Below are 24960 nucleotides of genomic sequence, written 5' to 3'. Positions count from 1 at the left end.
GAGCTTTTTCTTTTACATTTTCTTAAGGGTCAACAAGACACACTTTCATAGAATCATAGCACTGGAAAGGACCTTGAGAGGTCATCTAGTCCAGTCCACTGCACTCGTTGCAGGACTAAGTATTACCTAGGCCAGCTCTGACAGGTGTTTGTCTAAACTGCTTTTAAAAATCTCCAATGATGGAGATTCCACAACCTCCCTAGGCAATTTATCGCAGTGCTTAACCACCCTGACAGTTAGGAAGTTTTTCCTAATGTCCAGCCTAAACTGCTCATGCTGCAATTTAAGCCAATTGTTTTTTGTCTTATCCTCAGAGGTTAAAGAGAACAATGTTTCTCCCTCCTCCTTATAACAACCTTTTATGTACTTGAAACCTGTTATCATGTCCCCTCTCAGTCTTCTCTTCTCCAGACTAAACAATCCAGTTTTTTCAATCTTCTCTCATAGATCATGTTTTCAAGACCTTTAATTATTTTTGTTGCTCTTCTTTTTCTACACAGCCTGCCAGAACATTGGCTTAAATAGCATTTATCTGTATGCAAAAATTATCTGGTACTATGTATCTTTTCATAATATTTGCTTTATTTGCAACAGACTGAGTGAAGTGTCTTATTTTTCAAAGATTAAGCGAGAATGTTTTTTAAATTATTTGTAAGAGCAGCAAAGAATCCTGCGGCACCTTATAGACTAACAGACGTTTTGGAGCATGAGCTTTCGTGGGTGAATACCCACTTCGTCAGATGCATGTAGTGGAAATTTCCAGGGGCAGGTATATATATGCAAGCAAGCTAGAGATAACGAGATTAGTTCAATCAGGGAGGATGAGGCCCTGTTCTAGCAGTTGAGGTGGGAAAACCAAGGGAGGAGAAACTGGTTTTGTAGTTGGCAAGCCATTCACAGTCTTTGTTTAATCCTGAGCTGACGGTGTCAAATTTGCAGATGAACTGAAGCTCAGCAGTTTCTCTTTGAAGTCTGGTCCTGAAGTTTTTTTGCTGCAGGATGGCCACCCTAAGGTCTGCTATAGTGTGGCCAGGGAGGTTGAAGTGTTCTCCTACAGGTTTTTGTATATTGCCATTCCTAATATCTGATTTGTGTCCATTTATCTTTTTCCGTAGAGACTGTCCAGTTTGGCTGATGTACATAGCAGAGGGGCATTGCTGGCATATGATGGCGTACATTACATTGGTGGACGTGCAGGTGAATGAACCGGTGATGGTGTGGTTGATCTGGTTAGGTCCTGTGATGGTGTTACTTCAAAGTCCACTGTCCATTCCTCACAGTCCCATCCATAATATTGACTTAATTACACTTGCTCTCTTTTATAAAACACTATATTACCGTGTGTGTATATACACAATGAACTCTTTTATAGGGCCAAATTCTGCCCAAGAAACAATCAAAGAGCTGAAATCAGTGGGAGTTGTCTGCATGTGTCTGAGGGAAGAATTTGGCCAATAACTAAGGCATTTATAATGAATCCTTCACTGTAATATCGTTACTGCTGGAGTGATTTTCCTTTATACAACAGGTTCATTTTGAGCAGAGATTCACTAAAAGCAGCGTTGAATAAATGCATCAATATTCTTCTAGATTCTCTGCCTACTTCTCTGTGATTGGAGTTTCACTGTGTCTGAACTCATTGTAAGCAGAGATCTACTCTCTGTTTTTCCCCTCTAGACAAAATTGGCTTTCACAGGCCTCTTTGATAGTCCCAACCACTATTGGAAATCACCTTTTATTCCTTCCCTCCCTCCCCATACAATATCTCATTGAGAAGAAAGTTTGCAGAGGGGACACATGTTCAGGACAGCATTTCAAAGCCAGAAATTTCTATTCTTATGGAGATTAGATGCAGGGGTCCACCACAATTTGATGAAGAAGGAAGAACTGCAAGGTTACCCCCGCCATCCCCCAAGATTATATGTGAATTGATAGATTTTGCCTCACTAGTATTTTGCAGTTGCTAGGTCTTTTCTCGATACTGATCTTTTCATACCCTCCTTTACCTGTGGTTTATGTTATGCTGTGTGGTTTATGTTAGACTGCAATGCTTCATTTTATTGTTTATAATTGAATATTATATCACTGTTAAGTGTACACAGTGAAAATGTGCCAAACAAATTAATACTGTTCTCAGAGAGTTTACAAGCTAAGGGCCCTATTCTGAATCACAAAAGTAAATAACAACAAAGAGTAAATAGGAATTTTGCAAGATTGGACCTGTAAGGCATGAATTGGAGTCATACAACAGCAGCAAACACAGAAGGCCAAACTCTGCTGTTTTACTCATGCAAGTAGCACAGTGCAAGTCTTTGGCTTTGGCCCAAAGTATGTTTGTAGTATTCATCCCTTTTGTAACATCACTGACTTCAGTTACTGTGGGAATCTGTGTTAGGAATCTGAAGGGAATGCTAGTGCTGAGGGTGCACAAGCACCCCTGGCTTCAAACGGTTTCCACCCTACACAGCCTTTTCAGTTGTGTTCAATGGCTTTCAGTGCCCCCACTAAAATTTTTCCAATGCCACTAGCTGGAGCCTCAGAAAGCGTGTGTATGGAAGACGACTATTGGACCACTAAGGCACTGGGCCAAGAGCGGTGGCCTGAAGGAAGGAGCAGTGAGGAACCAGGAGACTGGACTCCTCAGAGATTAGGAGAGAGCGCGGGGGACGGAGGACATGCAACTCGGGTGCAGGAATCTCTACTTGCTCCGCTGCCTGTCCTCTGCCCAGGGGCGAAGCGCACCCTACACAGGAGCAGCGCGGGGAAGCGGAGCTGCTCTTCTCCTTCCCAGCTCTTACCGCGGACAGCCCAGAAGCATTTCGCCCTGGCGCCCTACGCTGCCCTGCTCTTCCCTCCGCTGAGCCTGCGCTCACAGCGGTTAGGTAGGCGAGCGGGCCGGTAAAGGGAAGTTCGCTAATGTCCCGCGGCCGGTGCCACACGAACGCGACGCGCACCCAGGGACTGAGGACGGTGCACGGTGCAGGCTACGCGTGCGGACAGGGTGCAGCCGCTGCCCGCTGCCCGCACGCTGGGTTTGGAACGTGCAGGCACAGGTGTAGCGGCGACACAGACCGCTCGCGCCGCCCAGCACCCTCTTTGCGCCCCTCCCACCCGCAGGTCCGGCACGCGCGCCTCCAGGACACGAGGCAGCGGCGCGCGCGCGCCCGAAGGGGGGAAGAGGCGGTGGAATGTGCGCTGATTGGCTGTTCTGTGCTGGGTTCCCCGCCCACCCTGTGTGCGAGCGCGAGAGTTGGAGGGGGCGGGGATTGGTTGCTATGGGACTGACGTCAAAGAGTGTCGGGGACGGGAGCGGAGAGACACGGAAAAGGTCAAACTAAAGGCGAGCAGGAGAGGCGGCCGGAGTGGCGGGGGGCTGGGAGCGGGGCTCCACCCGGCCGCCCCACGGCTCTCAGGGCGGCCCCCGGGCAGACGGGCCGGGCCCGGCGCAGCCCCGCTCGCGGGAGGAGCCGGAGCCCCCATCCCGTCACAGGTAGGGGCAGCTCGAGAGCCCGGCGCCACGGGCCGGCGGCTCGCGGGGGAGGGGGCAAGGGCCTCGCCTTGGGGCACGAGCCGGGGGGGAGCAAGGATCGCTGCCCCCCACCCCCCGTACAGGGCACTGGGGCCAGGCGGGGTGGGCAGGACAGGAGCGCTCCCCCTTCCCTCACGTTGTCCTGGTGCCCCGCACTGTGGGGTTCTCTGCTAGGGGGAGGGGAAAGACCTCCCTTCCCTTCCCCCCAGTTGGTCCTGTGTTGGGGAAGGGGTTGGTGTGGGAAGGATCTTTCTCCCTTCCCCCCCACCCCTTGGCTCTGTATTGGGGAAGGGGATGGAATGGAAGAACCTCTCTTCTCTTCCCTCCCCTCATCGGCCCTTGTCTTGTGGGGGAGGTAGCATGAGAAGAACTGCTTCCCCCCCCCACCAACTGGGTGGCTGGGGGTCAGCAGGGGAAGGACCTCCCTTCCCTTCCTCTCCCCACCTCTTTGCCCTCGCTCTGATGCCCCGATCAAAGTGGGGGTGAACAGAATGAAGAAATGAGGCTACCCACTGACTGCTCCATCCTCCTGAGAACTAGATTCTCAAGCAGGATGGGCTATCCAGTAGCGCTTATCCTATTACCCAAAGAAACTGATGTTGGAAGTGGGAAGCTATGGCCCTGAAGGCCAAGATTGTGGGATGGGGCATAAGCAGCATTCTTCTCTCAAGGTGCCACTCATGGAGTCTTCAGGAAGCAGATGCTAGGGATAAATTGTAGTCTTCCCACAAATGAGGATTCTGGGGTAATGGATCAAAATGCAGGATCTGTGGCAAAAACCATGCACTTCGAAAAAGTGAGTTACCAGGACCATCAGCCAGCAGAGGAAGTAGTTAGTTCACACACACTAACCCAAAGGAGGGTTAAACCTGAAGCAAAACACTAGATTGCATGTGAAATCACAAACTGTAAGTATATAGGCAAACAGATATTGTTTAGAGAGGAGGGATAGGTCCTGTATTTAGGGCACTGTGATATAGGAGTGATATAGCCTGTGATATAGGAGATCAGGGTTCAACTTCCTGCTCTGCCACAGAGTTCCTGTGTGACCTTGTACAAATCTCAGTCTCCTTGTGCCTCTATTCCCCCTCTGTAAATTCAGGATAATATTTCTATAATCTGATGGGTGAATGCGAATAAATATGTTAATGATTGACTTGCTTACCTACTCTGGTAATGGTAGATTACTCATTTGTACTGCAGTCATGCTTCCAGGAAATTTATGCTGAGTAAAAAATTCTCATGTAGAGGATGGATTTGAAAAGAGACAACACTCCTGTTTAGTCCTAATCTGTTCCACTGTACTATTTGCAAGGTGCTATCTTTGAGTATTTAAGGTACCTCAACTTCACGGTGAGAATAACTTCAGTATGGGCTTTTTGCTGTATTTGCGTAGAATAGAGCTAATCTTTGTTTCATGATTAGAAGAGCAGAGTGGACATAATATTTTTTTAAAAGTGCATCTATCTAAATAGGCACATGTCTGAAATGAGTGAGAAATGTCAGCCTTTCTGTTCTGGGAGAGAAGTACCCTGATATACTTGATAATGCTCAAGAATGCATCTTTGCAATCAGTTTGCAACTTATCACAGTACAGTTTTTGTATTTGCCAGAGCATTGACTGAATACCACCTGAGTCTGCCTACCAGTACTTTTGCAGGAAAGTAATAAGGAAGGCTGATGACAGGAAGTTCCCAGACCTGTTAATGAAGTGTAAATAATATTTCAACTTCAAGGAACACTTTCACCTCTAAGCTGACTGATTTATGTAACTGGTGTGATATTGCTTTTAAAAAAAATTATCAAGCTGCTTAAAGTCTCCATAGACACAAACTCAGTAGTTTCCTGGAGTGAATTTGACGACAAGTAATTTTTTTTTTTTAAAGCTTTACTGTAATTCTGGTTTTCAGATTCCATTTGGCAAGCAGTTTTCCTTCTATTTCTGGCTTTTATGGAAAGGTGCAAGCAGGTGTACAGGGCAAAAAAGAGGATTTATTTGACAACATCTAGGTTTTCTCCAGTAATTTGAACTACAGAGCATCACTTTTAAAGTTTTTAATATGTAATTGGCATAGTCCGTTTTAATGTTTAGACGTCCCCTCAGGGAAACTGCTAGATATGTGGAGGGTAAGGGATGGATATGTCCAAAAGGGCACAGTGAAATTACAAAAAGAAAGGAGCTGTTTTCCTTTCTTGTAACAAAACAAGTTACATTTAATTTTAATATTTAACATTCAGGAGCCCTGAAAATACAAATACCCCAGTTTCATAACTACCCTGGGCATCTTTAATTTGTGCAAGCAGCACTTAGTCAGCAGGTCACTCTAAGGTAGGATCTGATGAGAAACAGTCAAATGAAAAAGAGTCCCATTCAATTACATCATGTAATGGCAGACAGCTAAAAAGTGACAATTTTTTTTAAGTGCTTATGTACAAATGCTAGAAGTCTAAATAATAAGATGTGTGAATAAAAGTGCCTTGTGTTAAATGAGGATATTGATATACTAGGTATCACAGAAACTTGGTGGAATGAGGGTAATCAATGGGACACAATAAAACCAGGGTACACAATATATCAGAAGGACAGAACAGGTCATGCTGGGGGTGGAGTGGCACTATATGTGAAAGAAAGCGTAGAATCCAATGAAGTAAAGATCTTTAATTGAACCAAACAGTATCATAGAATCTCTGTGGATAGTAATTCCATGCTTGAATAATAAGAATATAGCAATAGGGATATACTACCGACCATCTGACCAGGATGGTGATAGTGACTGAAATGCTCAGGGAGATTAGAGAGGCTATAAAAATAAAAAAAAAAAACAGTAATAACGGGGGATTTCAACTCTCCCCATGTTGACTGGGTACATATCACTTCAGGAAGGGGATGCTGAGATAAAGTTTCTTGATACCTTAAATGACCACGTCTTGGAGCCCACAAGAGGAGAATCAATTCTTGATTTAGTCCTAAGCGGAGCACAGGATCAGGTCCAAGAGGTGAATATAGCTGGACCACTTGGTAATAGTGACCATAATATAATTAAATTTAACATCCCTGTGGTGAGGAAAACTCCACAGCGGCCCAACACTGTAGCGTTTAATTTCAGAAAGGGAACTACACAAAAATAAGGAGGTTAGTGAAACAGAAGTTAAAAGGTACAGTACCAAAAGTAAAATCCCTGTAAGCGGCATGGAAACTTTGTAAAGACATCATAATAGAGGCTTAACTTAAATGTATATTCCCATTTAAAAAACATAGTAAGAGAACTAAAAAAGTAAGTACATCAGAAGCAGGAAGTCTGCTAAACAGCAGTGGGGCCACTGGATGATCGAGATGCTAAAAGAGCACTCAAGGATGATAAGGCCATTACGGATAAACAAAATGAATTCTTTGCATCGGTCTTCACAGCTGAGGATGTGAGAGAGGTTCCCAAACCTGAGCCATTCTTTTTAGGTGACAAATCTGAGGAACTGTCTCAGACTGAGGTAGCATTAGAGAGGTTTTGGAACAAATTGGTAAACTAAACAGTAATAAGTCACCAGGACCAGATGGTATTCACCCAGGAGTTCTGAAGGAACTCAAATGTGAAATTGCGAAACTACTAACTGTGGTTTGTAACCTGTCATTTAAATCCGCGTCTCTACCAGATGGCTGGAGGATAGCTGATGTGACACCACTTTTTAAAAAGGGCTCCAGAGGTGATCCTGGCAATTACAGGCCTGACTTCAGTACCGGGGAAACTGGTTGAAGCTATAGTAAAGTACAAAATTGTCAGACCCATAGATGAACATAATTTGTTGGGAAAGAGTCAACATGTTTTTTTGGTGAGGCACAAGTTCCCTTTTACAATCCACTAGAATTTTTTGAGCGAGTGAATGAGGATGTGGACAAGGGGGGTCTAGTGGATATAGTGTACTTAGATTTTCAGAAAGTCTTTGACAAGGTCCCTCACCAAAGGCTCTTAAGCAAAGTAAACTGTCATGGGGTAAGAGGAAAGGTCCTCTCATGGATTGGTAATTGGCTAAAAGATAGGAAACAAAGGGTAGGAACAAATGGTCAGTTTTCAGATGGAGAGAGGCAAATATTGTTGTTCCCCAGGGGTCTGTACTGGGGTCAGTGCTGTTCAACATATTCATAAATGATCTGGAAAAAGGTGAACACTGAGTTGGCAAAATTTGCAGATGGTACAAAACTACACAAGATAGCTAAGTCCAAAGCAGAGCGAAGAGATACAAAGGGATCTCACAAAACTGGGTGTCTGGGCAACAAAATGTCAGATGAAATTCAATGTTGATAAATGCAACATTAAAGAATATAATCTGAACTATGCATATAAAATGATGGGGTCTAAATTAGCTGTTACACTCAAGGAAGAGATCGTGGAATCATCGTGGACTCAATGTGCAGCAGCTGTCAAAAAACCGAACAATGTTGGGAATAATTAAGAAAGGAATAGATTATAAAACAGAAAATATCCTATTGCCTCTCCATAATCCATGGTACGCCCACATCTTGAATACTGCATGCAGATGTGGTTGCCCCTTCTCAAGAAGAGATACATTGGGATTGGAAAAGGTTCAGAAAAGGGCAACAAAAATTATTAGGGGTATGGAACAGCATCTGTATGAGGAGAGATTAATAAGACTGGGACTTTTAGCTTGGAAAAGATAGAGGTCTATAAAATCATGACTGGTGTGGAGAAAATAAATAAGGAAGAATCCTAATGAAACAATAAAATAGTGAGGTTTGTTACTCTTCAATCCAATGGTGAACAGTTGTTAGAGAAACTTATATTATTTTTATCTTGGCATATGGAAAGCCAGTGCTGCCAAAACATATATGGGAGTGACATCTGCATTTCCTTGAGTCGTTTGTGTCTAATAGTTCAGGTAATGACTTATGTGCTACTTGAATATTCATGTAAAGTGTGCTTTACATCACATCCCACACACACACCCACACACCCTCTCTTTTAGGCCTTGGAAGTCAGTGGTAATAAGTTATTAGTCCTCTACTATGTCAAATATCTACACACAACTTTGCTACTAATATTCTAAGGGTATGCTCAAACATTACGTGGCTGGTTTAGATAAGTAACTTGGAGTACAACACAGTTAGTTCTCCAGGTACTATCCAATAATGGAAAATGCTCCTACATCACTTTACGTCTGGTGCTGGATGTGGAGATAGATCAGAGGTGGGCAAAATATGGTGGCCTGCTAGACCGGCCTGCTAGACCATCCTGCCCATCCCTTGAACTCCTGGCCGGGGAGGCTAGCCCTGGCCCCTCACCCACTGTCCCCCCCTTCTCCACAGCCATGCTGCCGCGTGGGCAGCGCTGTGGGCGGCATGGCTGCGTGCTCCTGCAGGGCAGCGTGGCAGCGTATCTGGTTCCAGCTGGGCAGCACCCGCGGCCAGACATGCTGCTTTGAGTGGCTTGATAAGGGGGGAGGGAGCAAGTGGGTTGGATTAAGTGGCAGGGGGTCCCAGAAGGAAGTTCTTCACACAGTGCACAGTCAACCCGTGGAACTTCTTGCCTGAGGAGGTTGTGAAGGCTAGGACTATAACAGGGTTTAAAAGAGAACTAGATAAATTCGTGGAGGTTAAGTCCATTAATGGCTGTTAGTCAGGATTGGTAAGGAATGGTGTCCCTAGTCTCTGTTATTCAGAGGGTGGAGATTGATGGTAGGAAAGAGATCACTTGATTGTTACCTGTTAGGTTCACTCTGTCTGGGACACCTGGCATTGGTCACTATCAGCAGACAGGATACTGGGCTGGATGGACCTTTGGTCTGACCCAGTATGGCCATTCTTATGTTCTTACATTCTTGTCTGGGCCCAAAAGGAATTCTGCCATTAAATAAACTGGTGCTGTGACCTTGTTCTGTGGTCAGTGTTCAGTCATGTATAAGGGAGATACAATCTTCTTTTCATAGTTAAGGTTGAAATTAATCTTCCATTATTAAATGCCTTTTTTTAAAAAAAATTCTTCTGCGTTAATACTCACTAAATCTGTTTTCCTGAAACTTTACTGGCAGGAATTTTGTCAGCATGTAATGTTTCTGGATATCTTTAAGTAAATTGGGCATGTTGTTTGGGAGATAAGAGTAAGAAGATGGACTGATGAAGTAACTTTTTTTTGTTTTTGTGTTTTCCAAGCTGTTGTGGAGCTAACAGACACCAAGCTTATCTGTTGATGAGGGCATGTGCCTTTGTTTAGTTCTATGGTGGGATTCGGCAGAATTATCTAATTATTCAAGTGTTTTCTCATATCTGATGAGTCCTGATAGGCATTTTTAAAAAAATCCACAGCTCTAGAAGAGGAATAGCATGTAAGGAACCATATGCAGAGGAGAGGGTATGTTTGGAGGGAGAGTGAGAAAGCGAATGCCATTTTGGGAAATGAATAGTAGTGCTGGTCTGGGAAGAAACAGAGGCCCATTTAGTCTTTAAGGCTATGTCTACACTACAGACCTTACAATGGCACAGCTCTCTCTTGGCAGCATAATTGAACCATCCTCAACAATCGGCATTAGCTATGTCATCAGGAGAGTCTCTCCTGTGGGTATAACACTGTCCATACCAGCACTTCTGCTGGTGAAACTTTTGTCAGTCAGGGATATGTTTTCACATGCCTGACTGACAAAAGTTTCATTGACAAAAGTGGTAATGTAGACAAAAAATAGTTTCAGGTATAAACTCACATTATATACTCCCTTCTTCACATCATATATAGCTTTGTCTCCCTGTGTTCGGTGTGATAAGCAGGTTGGGTATCTGAAGAGGAGCAGGGTCCATCTTTGTGAAGTTCATAATCTAAGCAAGGACTCTTATAACTGAGCAATTCTGACACATTTTTTAAAAAACAGGGAAATGCCCAGGCAAAACACATAAGTTGGGTTTAGGATTTTAAATGTCAACCATGATTAGAGGACTAAAACACTTGAGTTCATTATTGTTTTTTCAAAATCCACAAATGTTTGTGTGGAAATTCAGAATTACTTTTATACTTTTTAAAAAAGAAAGAAAGAAAACATGGAAAATTCACATTGAACGTCACCCAAACCATACAAATATAACAAACTTTGTATCTTCTTTAAGACAATATACAATTACCAAAAAAAGGTGAGTGTTTATATTTAACTGTCCACTTTCAGAACCATTGTTTGGGCCTGTTTCTCCAAATGTACAAGAACTTTCAAATGTGAAAGTGTTGCTGTAGTGTGAGATTTAATAGAGATCCATAGCAACTGTATTTGTTATAAAACTCTCCCAAATACTGAGAGATTTACAGTCTTTGTTCCTGTTTAATCTTTTTGTCTGAGAAGTTTTGTAATTTTTTTGGATGAAAAATACAGTGCATTTAATGTTTATAGAGTTCAAGGCTTGAAGGAACCATCGTGATAATCTATTCAGACCTCCTGTATAACACAAGCCAGAGAATTTACCTCAAAAAATTCATAGAGCAGCATATATTTTTAGAAGAACATCCAATCTTGATTTTAAAATTGTCAGTGATGGAGAATCCACCACAACCCTTCATAAACTCTTCGATGGTTAATTACACTCACTGTTAAAAAATGTACACACATTTTAGCATGGAACTTCCTGTATAAATCAGAAATACCAGATGGAGTTTTAAGTGTCTGTCATGTACAATTTAGGAAATGAACATTTCAGATATTAATAAAAGGACCAGATTGGAAATACATAATGAACCCAAGAGTATCCTTTTCAGCATATGTGATATTTAGCTGTACCATTCTACCCTTGCTGAGAGGTGAGCATTAAAATTCTTGTGCATCAGAGAACTGTTTACCCTCTGCATATAGTTGGGATTTATATGTACTGTTGAAATAGAAAACTTTAAATTTAAAACTATAAGTTCATGTTTTGCCCTAAAGAAGCCTTAATATCAAATCTACTTACTGTCTTAAATATTTATTCTATATTTGTAAAAATTTCTTGTGGCAAATTGTCCTCTCTTGCAAGTAGAGTCAGTGTTGGAAGCAATGACTGGATTGCTCCAGGGATCTGTTTCACAACCAAGTTTGTTCACTGTATGTCTCAGTGACCTGGAAGAAGGCATGTGCAGTAAGGTGATAAAAATTTGCTCAGGAGATGACACAAACTCTGCTTTTGTCTGAGGCAGAAAGGGGGAGGAGTGGGCAGATGGCAGTCAGTACAAAAGAGGTGAGTAATCAAATTCATAACTAGAAGCCTGAGCAAAATGTTTCATGCATTCTGTTTGAGACATTTTAAGTACAAAACATATGAAAATGGAATGCATCTAAATATACATTTTATAAAACAGTCAGGTGGTAGAAACCTTTAGAAGGTATGGAGGCAGAATGGCTGGAGCTGCATGAACTGAAGGGCAGGAGAATCCTAGTTGCCAGCCCCTCTCATCACCCCCAAGGGAGCACCTGTGGAGATAGGAACCTCCCGACCCCTCTGTGAGGCAAGAGCAGATGGAACTATCTGGACTGAAAGGCATTTTTTTTTTTAAATCAAATCTTCAAATTACACAGACACAGTTATGTGTTTGGTGTGGTGCATGTTTTTTTTTAATATCTGTCTCAGTGAGGTGGGTAGGATGGAGTACAGGCCTGTAATCTGGGACATTGATGAGAGAACAGAGTGGCTGGGGCGCCTGAATGATGCAATGGGGGAGAGGGTGGAAGGGCACAGTGTTTGTTTGTTTTTTTAATAAAGTATTAAGACATGCACCTCTGAAACCTTGCTTGTATGTTTGTCTACTTTTCTTTGTCCGTATTGTCTAGTTAGGTTGAAAGCTCTTTGGAGCAGGGCCTGTCTTAACAATATGCACATACAGTGCCTGGCCCAATCTCTCTAGCTCCTGGTCAGTACTGGAATACAAATGCTAAATGCAGAGAAAGTTCTGTGACTGGGCTGGTTGCAAATAACTTAATATTAATTACTAGGGTCCCTAAATAAAGGCATGAAGTATAACAGAAGTTATCCAGATTCTTTTTGGTCTAGAGGTCACACTAAAAAATTGGACATACTACTTTTAATTTAAAAGGATATTGCACTAAGAGCAAGCTGAGTGACCCTTTGATGCCATAGTTAACTTTTTTGAACAGTTATAAATTCTAAGACAGGTCTATATTTCTGTAAAAGTGAGGATTAGAAAGATAATAAAAGAAAACAGAATATTCGCAAGGAGTGTTCTACATGCTATTGCTGCATGTTGAGGGCTCTTCTGAGGCATATTGAATCCTACAGGAAAAAAAAAGCTAAAGTGTACTTACTACAAGCTGTTTGATCTGGAGTCAAACACAAGAACAAGGGGGCATAAATTAAAGCTGAAGAACAACTTGACATTGCAAGAATTCAGACACATAGCCATATGTAAGAATAAGTCAAAGTGCAAAATGGAACAACTAGTGTATAATAAAGAATTAGACACCTATTTAGAGAACAAAAAAAGATAGTGGGTTAACACTCGTATATAATATATTAAAATACTATATGGGCCTTAGTGGACTTTCTTCATCCAGCCACTTCCTTGTTTCTGTTGGCTGATACAGTGCAGTTCAGCCAAGTACAAGGTCTGCAAATGTCACTAAAGAGTTTGTTTCAGAAGATCCAAGGCTTCTGTGCTTATTTTTTCACAATAGTCTAGTTTTCGTAGCAAGTTAAACATAATTTAAATTACATTTGCTACTGTCATGTATTGAGCAATTATTAGGTAGAAGGTTACTGTATCTGCCATAAAACTTAAAAAGGTAACTTTATCTCTCAGTTAGTTCAGCATTGCATTTGTTATTCCAGGGATCGCTGAGCACCATTTTTGTTTCCATTAAATTTGTCTTAGCTGTTGGTGTCAAACATGTTTCAGTCAATTTAATATTAGAGTGGCAAGTGTATACCTTATGCTGACAGGATTTCTTTAGAACTTGCTCTTGAATGGGAAGGTATTTAGGGCATGTCTTGTGCACAAGTATAGTATTGCAACTAACTGCAAGTAGTTGCAACTTGTGGTAATGTATTATACATGTGACCACTGGTGTTCAATGAAATAAATAGATCAGAAGGTTCACCAGTGACTTAGCTGGCAGTTGATATATTTGAACAAATGAGTTATTTTCTTCAAGGTTGCCTCTGCATTTTACAGTTTTCGACACTGTCAGGGTTCCCTCCCCACTCTGGGGTACATATTGGGGGGATCCACATGAAAGACGCCTGAAGCTTATTTTTACCAGCTTAGGTTAAAAACTTCCCCAAGGCACAAATCCTTTCCTTGTCCTTGGATGGTATTGCTGCCACCACCAAGTGATTTAGACAAAAATTCAGGAAAAGGGTCGCTTGGAGTCCCTTGTTCCCCAAAATATTCCCCCCAAATCCCTTCACCGCCTTTCCTGGGGAGGCTAGAGAATAATATACTAACCAATTGGTTACAGTGTGAGCACAGACCAAACCCCTTGGTTTTTAGGACACTGAAAATCAATCAGGTTCTTAAAAGAAGAATTTTATTTAAAGAAAAGGAAAATCATCACACCTGCAAAAATCAGAATGGAAGGTAACTTTTCAGGGTAATAAAAAGATTTAAAACACAGAGAATTCCCCTCTAGGCTCAGCTGCAGAGTTACAAAAACAAGAATAAAACTCCCTCTTAGCATAGGGAAAATTCACAAGCTAAAACAAAAGATAATCTAACGCAATGGTTCCCAAACTTGTTCCGCCACTTGTGCAGGGAAAGCCCCTGGCGGGCCAGGCCGGTTTGTTTACCTGCTGTGTCTGCAGGTTCGGCCGATCGCGGCTCCCACTGACCACGGATCGCTGCTCCAAGCCAATGGGAGCTGCTGGAAGCAGCAGTCAGTATGTCCCTTCTCCCACGCCGCTTCCAGCAGCTCCCATTGGCCTGGAGTAGCCAACTGCAGCCACTGGGAGCTGCGATTGGCCGAACCTGCGGACACGGCAGGTAAACAGACCAGCCCGCCAGGGGCTTTCCCTGCACAAGTGGCGGAACAAGTTTGGGAACCACTGATGTAACGCATTTCCTTGCCCTTTACTTACAGTTTTTGTAATCTTAGATTAATCATTTCAGGTATGGTTTCAGGACATGTTTTACTTGCCTGGTCTCTCTCTCTGCCCAGAGAGGGAACAAACAAAGAGAGCACAAACAAAACCTCCCCCCTCAAGATTTGAAAGTATCTTCTTTCCTTATTGGTCCTTTTGGTCAGGTGCCAACGAAGTTATTTGAGCTTCTTAACCCCCTACAGGTAAGGATTCAGTACAGCTGCTTAGGAGGGATTTTATGCTACCTTTAGCTGTATGTTTGACACCCACTCACCATTGATCTTTGGGAACCTCTAGAAAAGCAAAGCCTATTTTGACTGTAAAGAGTGCACTGCACTGTTTTGCAGCACAAAATCTTCAGAGCAGGTGTTTGAAGAAGCCATGTGGTTCCCAACAGCTTCAGTTCCTTCTTTTCCACAGCTGTCATCCATGTCCAGAGGTGTGGTGCAGCCTCCATGTCCAGTGGTGTTTGTTTTGGTTTTGTTAGGAAATGTTTCCTTTTTTTTTTTATTGGTAATAAATTTTAGTGGAGTTTAGGTAGCTTTAAAGCTTTTACTTAGTTTTGGTGCCATTGCACAGTTACATTCCCATACTGATACCTCTTTGCTTCTGGGATATTGTCTGAGCTGGACCCAAAAGATCCAGAGAAATAGGGCACATTTAAGAGGTATGTATGTGCCTCTCATTCGCCCTGGACTTAAACATACATGCCACCTGCCTGTTTGTGCTGTAATGCAGGCTATTTACTGAACAGAAGTTCAACATATTGAATCTCTCTGTCCTGAGCCCTTAAAGAGAAAGTATATTGTTCCAATCCTTCCTCCTGATGGAAGCTTTGTAAGCCTGACTCTCTGACCTAACCCCAAATGACGTTCATACTTCCTTTAATGCACAGAGTGGGATTTGATTTTCTTCACAATGAGAAGATTGAAGCCTGCAGTACTGGGTCAGGCACCTTCATCTGGCTTTAGATCATTAAAACATTGGGGCTGCAATGATGCTGGCTGAGTTCTAGTCCGCTTCCTCCCTTGCAGCCCACCCTCCACCCCCTTCCAAATCCTACAGAACATTCCAGGGAAGTTTCAGAAGGTGAACATTTCAGAGCTTCATAGGATGTTAGTCCCTTTTCTGCTGGCTTTACGGGGGGAAAGCCATAACCCTCAAATAGTGCTGTCCATGCTCAAAACCTGTATCGGCTATGAAGACATCAGGCTGATCTCTTTACAAAAGTGGCTTATGATATTTTGTTCATTTAAAATATGGGGCTTTCCTTTCCCCTTCTGACTTTCTATTAACCTCTATTAATTGAAAACTGTTTTCAATGTGTCTAATTGTTGTTATTATGGCAACTAGCCACAACAGGGAAATGCTAATATTTTCTGAGGATAGGGGATCTTCAGCCTGGACATGGATATCCCAGCCTGTACTGTTCTTTGACTTCAGAATCACAATTATAACTGGTTTTCATTTTTTGAATGTGGTGACAAATTGAATTGTCTTAACACGCACACCAGGTGGCTAGGGAATTACTAAGCCTATTGCTCGGTTAAAAGGCAGTGTATGCCTAATAATAACTAATAGCAATGAAACCTCAGAAGGAGAAATTTAGCTGCTGGGAATATATGTATGCAGGCATCCCTTAGTTCTCACAGAACCACAACTTTCAATCTGCACTTTTTGCAAAGTCAGAAGTAGTTATAGTTGCTTTCTCTTTTTAGACACTAAGGGATGAATTCCAGCCTGTACTGGCATATCTGATAACATCTGCTCTGGTAATTTTATAGAATCATTGCTTTTTACTACCAGTCTGAATTTGATTATCAGACCTTTATTTATACAACTGGAGTTTTTATTCTGTATCTTACAGTAAAGTTTACTTTACTTTCAAATAATAAAATAAAATCTTGCTTTACCATATAAAACACTGAGGACTCTGTTAATCATTAATTCTTAACAGGATATTAATTTTCAGTGTAAAAGGGAGTGTTTTGAAGTGAGCTGTTTTGTAGGAAAAAATAAACACAATTTTCTCTCATAGTTGGTACCAAAAGCACTAATGTGCTTTGGTAGAAATTTGCTTAATAGATTTAGGCAGCTAGAATATCTTAATTTAGCCCCAACCATAAATAACTCTTTTTTTAATGTTCATCGCTGAATTGTTTAATTTCCTTCTGTGTCTTTGCCTGGCTTGCTTTTCTTCTTTCTCTTGGCCTGTGCATCCTCCTCTGTTAGAAGAGAACACCATAAATACCTTTTTTTGAGAATTTTTTAAGTCTATACTGCCTTACTCTTTGTTTACTTACACCTGTCCAACAGTTACAAAGGGCTATCAAATCATTTTATGCCCACTTTGCAACCTTGTCGGCTACATATGCCTGTGGTAAGCATTGATGACTGAAACTGAACATCCTGTCTAGATTTAAAGATATCAAACAGTATGCAAATACCAAGTATTATTACTAATAACCCGGAATTTTCTCAAAAGATCATTGTTCTAAGTTTTAGAGTACTTCATTTCTCAAACTGCCTCATTTGGGTAGCACACTCAATATTAAACAAATTGAAAGGACTAATACGGGAACGTGCTGCATGAGTCTACCTCTTGGTGGACTTCATTGATTCAGTTTGTCCTCATGCATAGCATTGGTTATATTTTCACATATTTACTGTTAGAGTTTACATTTTGAAAGTACTGGCATGTTGAAGTTTAATTATGAACAAAAACACGCCCAATGAAAATGTATGGAAACTGGTAAATGTTGGTTCTTCCAACTCTTCTCCCAACATGGTGGGTTTTTAGTGTTTTTGTTTTTATTTATTTATTTAAACATTAAGAGCCCAGTTAAACTCTTATTGAAGTCAGTGGAAAGATTCAAATAGACTTGCATAGTAGTTGAATCATGTCCTTATTTGTTTGTATATAAAACAATTGTTAAAAGACCTTTAAGGTTGCAAAGTGCAATTTAAAAGTTAGGAAATGCTAGGATTAAGGTTGCCCATCTAATCTTAATTTAGCCCCCGTGTGCATATGCATCATCATACAGTTTTAATTATGTGGTCACGTGCTTTTTTTTTCCCACAGGACCCTTGCCTCATTCAGTGCACAAGGTGTGGAGGGTGCTGTCTGAATGGTTACGTATTCAGTAACTTCCTTATTTAGCGTGGGAGTGAAGGGGCCCTATGTCTCTTTTACTATATATCATCTAAAGCCTAAAGTGAATATAGATTAATTTCTTTATGGGCTTTTTATGACACTGTGTACTGTAGCATTTGAGTGCTTTGTAAACATAAGTGAGTTTTACATCACAGGGTATTCTGATGTAAAGTGGAATTATTATTCTGTTTTTTGGAGCGGAACTGAAGCATAAAGATTGAGGCCAAAATTGACAGAAATTTCTGTTAATTTTGGATGCCTTATTTGAGACTTTGAGTTATTAGAGAGGATTCTTTCCCAGGTGTCTGGCTGCTGGGTCTTGCCAAAATGCTCAGGATCCAACTGACTGCCAGATTTGGGATTGGGAAGGAATTTTCCCCTGGGTAAGATTGGCAGAGACCCTGTGGTTTTTTGCCTTCCTGAGCAGTATGGGGTATTGAGGTTTAACCTCGTGTAAATGGTGGATTCTCGGTAACTTGAAGTCTTTAAATCCTGATTTGAGGACTTCAGTAGCTCAGCCAGAGGTTGTGGGTCTAGTATGGAAGTGGGTGGGCGAGGTTCTATGGTCTGCAATGTGCAGGAGGTCAGACTAGATCAGGGTTGGGTAAACTACGGCCTGGGGGCCATATCCGGCCCTTCAGACATTTTAATCTGCCCCTCAAGCTCCCTCTGGGGAGCGGGGTCCGGAGCTTACCCTGCTCTGTGCAGCTCCTGGAAGCAGCAACATGTCCCTCCTCTGGCTCCTACACGTAGAGGCAGCTAGGGGGTTCATGGCCAATGGGAGCTGCAGGGGTGGCGCCTGCAGACGGGGCAGCGTGCAAAGCCGCCTGGCTGGCACCTCCACATAGGAGCTCTATGGAGAACATGCTGCTGCTTCTGGGAGCTGCTTGAGGTAAGCAGGGTTTTGGAGCTGTGCTCCGGCTCCGCTCCAGCTCCAGGCAAAAACCTGCAGCTCCACTGCTCCAGAGCTGCTCTGCGCTCCAGCTTCCAGCTCCACTCCAAAGCCCTGGAGGTAAGCATCGCTCAGAGCCTGCACCTCTGACTCCCTCTCGTTTCCCAACCCCCTGCCCCAGGCCTGATATCCCTCCTGCCCTTGAACCCCTCGGTGCCAGCCTAGAGCACTCTCCTGCACCCCCAACCCCTCATCTCCAACCTCTGGAGCCCTCACCCCCTTCCGCACCCCAACCCCCAATTTTGTGAGCATTCATGGCCTGCCATACGGTTTCCATACCCAGATGTGGCCCTTGGGCCAAAAAGTTTGCTCACCCCTGGATTAGATGATCATAATGGTCCCTTCTGGCCTTAAAGTCTATGAAGCTTTCTCTCTTTTCCCCCCCACCCCTCCATTACCCTCCAGAGTCCAGAGCACATGCAAATGACATGGAATTCAATGGAACTTGCAAGTGTCCAGCACTGTTTAGAAAACCAGGCCCTTTACACAGCATTTGAAATTTTCCAAGCTGTTTTCAAAAGCATACATTTGGATCTGCACTAAAAGAGTTATTTCAAATCTAGTGACTCCCTCATCATTGTGTAACAGAGGGAACACCAGGCCTAGCATGGTGGAAAGCTGTTTACTTGAGCACTTTAACATCCTGCTGCACTGCTTAGATTTTTCTCTGTGCAATTGGCAGACATGTTCTCAGAGTATTTTAACCTTCTGTGCAACTGGTGTGGGTGCCCTTTTGAGGACACTCTAGCAACCAAAGATATTTTGGACCGGAGAGGACCTTTCTTTGTGAAAAATCCATATAAACTACATGTGTGGAGTTTAAATCGTAAATAAAATTCTTCCAGCAGCCTAGCACTTCTGAATAAACCCCAGTAACAAACAAACATGTTTGGATGACATAAGAAAATAAGTATTAAACCACATTTTCAGAGCGTCTTTGTAACTCACATTTGTCGTCTTGCTGTGTTACATCACACCTTAACAGTCAAGGTTTTATGCTTGATACTGTGTTTGCTTTAAAAGTTGGGAAATAACGGGGCTTCCCTTTCAAACTAAGCCCTCAAACTGGAAAACATTTAAAGAAAAATGCCATCATTTTTCTAATTTGAGTCCTCTCAACTTGTAGCAAAAATAATGGTATTTCTCCTATAACGTTGTAGTTAACATAATGCTAAAATGTACCCAGCAGCTAGCATTTGACATTTGGTAAGACAGAGTGAAATGGGTTATTTATATTTTGGTAGTAGCTTGGCACTCCAGTCAAGTTGATTCTATGATTCTAAGTCCAGGATCTCCTCATCGTAGTTGCTATACAGACACACACAATCCCTGTCTGAAGAGTTCACAACGTAAGCCTCCAGTCCTCCAAAGCTTCTCAATGTGGGTGGACCTTTGTGCCCCTCCGGACCAGCTTGCAAGATCAGGGCCTAAGGTGACCAATAACCTACAAGAAAGACACACGTACTGGGATTCTAATATTTCATTTTGTTACGATAGCTATATATGGTGGCAATATCTCCATTCTTCCGCTCTTCAGCCATGTAATAAATAGGTCATTTCTTATAGTTGTCATAGCAATTCAGGATTGCGTTTTAGTAGCACCTGCAGCACAAGTGCTGTCCAGGCCCCTTTTCCTAATGGGTTACAATTTCACGGCTATTGCTCCTTCCCCACTGAGGCTCAGAATATATCTTTTGACGCTTGAACTTGAATCCTGCTTACTTCACCCTGGACTCTAGTAAGCATGTCTCCCTCCTGTCAGAAGCCGTCGAATGTTTCTGAAACAGATTGTGTTAACTCCATAATCTGTTCTAGAATACATTTGTCAACATAAAGTAACAGCAGTTCAGAGCAATACATGCATTTTGTAAGTTCTTGCTTATGTAAATGACTAAAACTGTATGGCTGGTTGCTTTACTTGGGTGACTATGGGCTATGTGTGGGGAGGAGGGGGCATGCAGGGCTTTAGCAGACCAAAGGTGAAGTCGCCTGGGGCTCCAATTCAAGTAGTTGGAGAGATTTCCAGCCCAAGTTGAGAGGAGCAGTAGCAGTAGTTACAGAGTAACACCGGATAGCTACAGATCTTGCTGCCTTACATGATAGCAACCAACAAGAGCAACCCATAACAGAAACTTGTACAGGTACAGATTAGGTAATTTGAAATGTATACAGTTTTTGTTTTAAAACAGAGCTTTTTTAAACCAAATCGTTTCTAACATCAGCAAAGCTCTGTAGTCAGGCTATGATAGCAAGTAGCACATGTGTACAGTGAATGGATCTTCTTATCTGTCAGCTCTTCTTTTTAATTTTTTCTACCAGTAGGAGGAATATGGAAATTGAGCTATATTATGAAAAATAAGTATATTTAGGCCTAAAGTCTATAGTCTGTTTTAAACATAGGGCTCTTTTGTATGTTATTCTAGAATCAGGTTGTTCTTTTCCGCTCGCTAGCAACATGCCTTGTATACTGTATATGACATCAGTTTTCATAGTTATGGTTGTTTACATGGCACAGAAACAACATTTTTCTCTATGAATTATTCTGTTTATACACATCCAAGTCTTCTGAAAATACATGTTTCCATAGAAATGCTGGCATAAAATAGCAATAAACAGAAGAGTTGTACGTATGAATATTCCTTTGTGAAAGAGCAGTATGGGTAGTTTATAAGCCAAGTTGCTTGTTTTTAGATTAATTATGGGCACGGGGGAATTCTGCAACTTATCTGAACTCAACAGGCTCAGGCATGTGACTCTTATTTTCTCTTTAGTTTTATTTTTAAGCATAGTTAAAATTTGAACACTCAGAAGGACTGTGTTTTAACAGCTAGTATCAATGAGGAAGCTGTTCCAAAGAGTGTTATTTATTAGGGGAGGGGAAGGACTATGCTACTCAATCACTAAAGGCTTATTTTTTCCAGAGGTGTCTAACTTCTTCAGTATAAAGACACAGGATGACTGTTTAAACAGGACCTTTGTCATCAGTTTCAAAACACTGAAGGGGTTAATGAAATAAAAACTCTACTCTGACTTTATGTAGTTTTGTAAAGCTGTCCTTTTTTTTTTTTTTTTTAATGTCAGGGTTGAAAGGGACCTCAGGAGGTCATCTAGTCCAACCCCTTGCTCAAAGCAGGACTAATCCCCGGACAGATTTTTGCCCCAGGTCCCTAAATGGCTCCTTAAGGACTGAACTCACAACTCCGGGTTTAGCGGGCTAATGCTTAAACCACTGAGCTATGGAGAACTTGTGGGTGAGAATTTTCATTCGTACATTGCTGAGAAATTTAACTATACTGGATTTTTAGTTATTAGAATGTGGTGGTCTCATTTTAGGGCATCCTGTGTGCTGAATCACATTCCTTCCAGCTCCCTCTGGTTGTCAGTGGACAAACCCAGCTTGACATTTTTCCGCATCTTCCATTGACTTCCATCAGCAACACAACAAAGTACTCCTGCTCATACTGTTAGTCTGCTAATGTTAGTGGACCATCCAGATATCTAGAATCATGCAGGAAAAGGTAAGTGTCAGAACCTTGTAGTCCTGACTCTTCCCAGGTTTGTGTGTGGCCTATTCCAGCCTACTTTACTGCACCTGCTGGTGATTCGCTTCACAGTTGTACAGCAAGATGAGCTGGCGACTCATGTCACCATCCAGACAGTGGACAATAAATATGAATGTAATGTGAGAAGTTGGTGATGGAGAAAAGTGTCCCAAATGTGGCCTGGTTCCAAAGCCTCTGCAGCAGGTTCTGTTTGCACCCACTGCCTTTTAAGGTAAGGTAAGTTTCCTGAAGACCGGTGCATTTGCCGACTTCTCCTAGTCTCACTATTCGTGCCTCCTTTAGTGATTCCCTCCATCTTTAGTGCTTATCGAGGGTCACGATCAGTCCTCAAAGATACCTTTAATTTCCTTTTTTTTTTTTTTTTTTTTTTTTTTTTTTTTTAAAGCAGTAGCTGTGGCAGTTGCCCATGTTAAGAGAAGAAGGGGAGAAACCAAAGAGTTCTCAATATAGAGTGGAGATACCTCATTCAGCGGTTGTAATGCCATCATTACCATGGATTGTTATTTGGGATAACCCTTGGTTAAGTCTTTCCAGGGTCCAACCAAATTAGACAATGTGCTTCTTCAGTCCTCCTCTTCTATCAGGAATGAAACATCTCCTTCCTTCTCCCACCCCCATACAGGAACTACAGGTGAATACCCGGAACTTGTGATGCCAGATGTGATGCACAGTCTTTCCATCCCTCGTGTTCCTGTGGAACCATTCTCTCCACCCTTCCACCCACAGTTTGGCAGGATGGAGATCAACAGAGATGCCTACTTAAAATCAAAGGACAGCGGATACTCATTAGCTGGCAAATGTCCAGTATTGAAGCTTGAGGGAGAAATTAAATATTTCTCGTAATGGAAGTATCCACTGGCCATCCCTGTATATTCAACTTTTCATGATAAACCTAAGTAGATATTACACTGTTTAATTCTTATCTTACTTTCTGTAACGTGGTTAATATTTCTACCATGTTTATGTAGTTTCAGCTGTAGGGAAACCCTTTTCTAGGGTCCGAGTACAATGCTTCAGTTTTCCAGCTGGAAGAACCTGAATTTAAAAACAAAATCTAAATATAAACTTATGTGAACTGGGCAGGCCTAAACCAGCACTGATACCCAGATAAATGGATATCTCCACTCAGAGAAACAAAATTACAGATACGGAAACTTAAAAAACCAGACTGTAGCTAAAGCATCACTTTGAATTTTAGGATTTTAAACTGGAGGATGGGAACCTCTGCTTGAGTTGAACTAATTTTTCATAAGTTTGATTCATTATTATACGTTCATTATTATGGTAGATGGATATTTTTTGCACAGCTTTAAAACAGATGACCCTCAATTAACCTTTTCCCCATGTCATGGATGTTTTTTTAGGCTCCGCAGTTCTCTCTTAATTTCAAGTCCACAAATATATTGTATTGATGTTTCTGAGTGAGAATTAGAAGTGATGACATCTTAGGTTAGATTTCACCAACCTCTTTAAGTACCTGTAGATCTTTCCAGTTTACAATTAATAAATGCTGTAGAGAGAGAGACTAACTGTTACTGGCAGATTGGGACTAACCACTATAATTCGTTTCTTTTATTGAGAGAAATTAATTCCAAAACATTTGCAAGTTATCATGCTGTTTACAAAGTTCACCTGTATCAGCATGATTTTTCCTAGTTTCCCTTGTAATAAACTCACTTAATGCCCCAATCCTGCCTTGCTGCAGTTGGATCCATCTGGATGTACCCTGGGCATGCATAGAGCCCTCACTGACTTACTAGAATTAATATCCTGGGACCTCAGAGATAAGGTGGATGGAACAGAAATGCACAAATTGCAAATGAGAAAATCCATCTTTTAAAGTGTATTTCTTAAGGTATATCTCCAGCATTGTAAGGCTTTACTGTTTTTCAGGGGAAGGATAACAGCTGAGCTGGCATGGAAGGGGATTTAATCTGATGTACTAGATTACTTACTCCTTTTGTCCATTCCCCTTCTTCCCCCAAAGCAAGGAGTGAACCAGGGAGGGTAAGACAGCAAGTATTTCTTCTCTGTTCTAGTCTTACTCAGGGCAGACTGTAAACTTATGCCCTTAGCCTACGTAAATGTACAAAGTTGCACAGGCAAAGGGTTGGCTGGGTTGAAGCCCCTTTGAAAATTTGTTCTCTATAAGGTGTCAGAAATCAGGGCCTGCAGCAGAACCTGTCTCAGGGCAACCTAATGAGTGCAGCTGGGCTGCAGTAGGCTGTCTAATTGGCTACACTACCTGACTTGTTGGAAGAGTCAGCAGACCAGCTCTTAAGCCCAGCTGCAGTTCAGTGGCTGCTCGCAGCATTCACCCATGGCTGTGATAGCTTCTGCCTCACCTCACTGCCTCACCTCACTCAGCTTTTACTCTTGACTCTAATTCCTGACTTCGGATTCCAGCTTTGGCCTCTGACTGCTGTTCCTGGCTACTGATTCCTGCTCAACCACTTGGTGTGACTGCCCATGCCCCGGTCTCTGACGTTAGGAACATAGGTTTTCTGTTGGATAACATAATCTTTTTTGTCTTCTATATCTCATCTTTAGTTCTGCTTAGTGTCCATTCTGAAACCTTGTTTTCATTTAACAGCTGTTTCTCTGACAAATTGGTATTTGTGTTGTCTTCTGTCTTCATTTCAGTGATCATATCCTTAACTCCTAACTTCACTGTGTTCATGACTTCCTATTTATTCCTTTCCACTTGTTATTAAA

The 24960-nt window shown here is 42.0% G+C and overlaps 1 protein-coding gene across 1 annotated transcript in view; it reads left to right on the top strand.

Moving 5' to 3' along the window:
• The first annotated feature begins 3309 nt into the window (after positions 1-3309).
• ZFAT (zinc finger and AT-hook domain containing) overlaps positions 3310-24960 on the top strand; it is a 264317-nt gene continuing 242666 nt past the window's right edge. The window contains exons 1-2 of the mRNA XM_050940606.1: positions 3310-3490; positions 22016-22200. The gene's annotated coding sequence lies outside the window, so the exon portion shown is untranslated. The remainder of the gene's footprint in view (positions 3491-22015; positions 22201-24960) is intronic.

Source organism: Gopherus flavomarginatus, chromosome 2 (assembly GCF_025201925.1).
Source record: "Gopherus flavomarginatus isolate rGopFla2 chromosome 2, rGopFla2.mat.asm, whole genome shotgun sequence".
Classification (NCBI taxonomy): Eukaryota; Metazoa; Chordata; order Testudines; family Testudinidae; genus Gopherus; species Gopherus flavomarginatus.
Note: the sequence above shows the minus strand (reverse complement) of the source record. Positions and strands in the feature narration are given on the sequence as shown.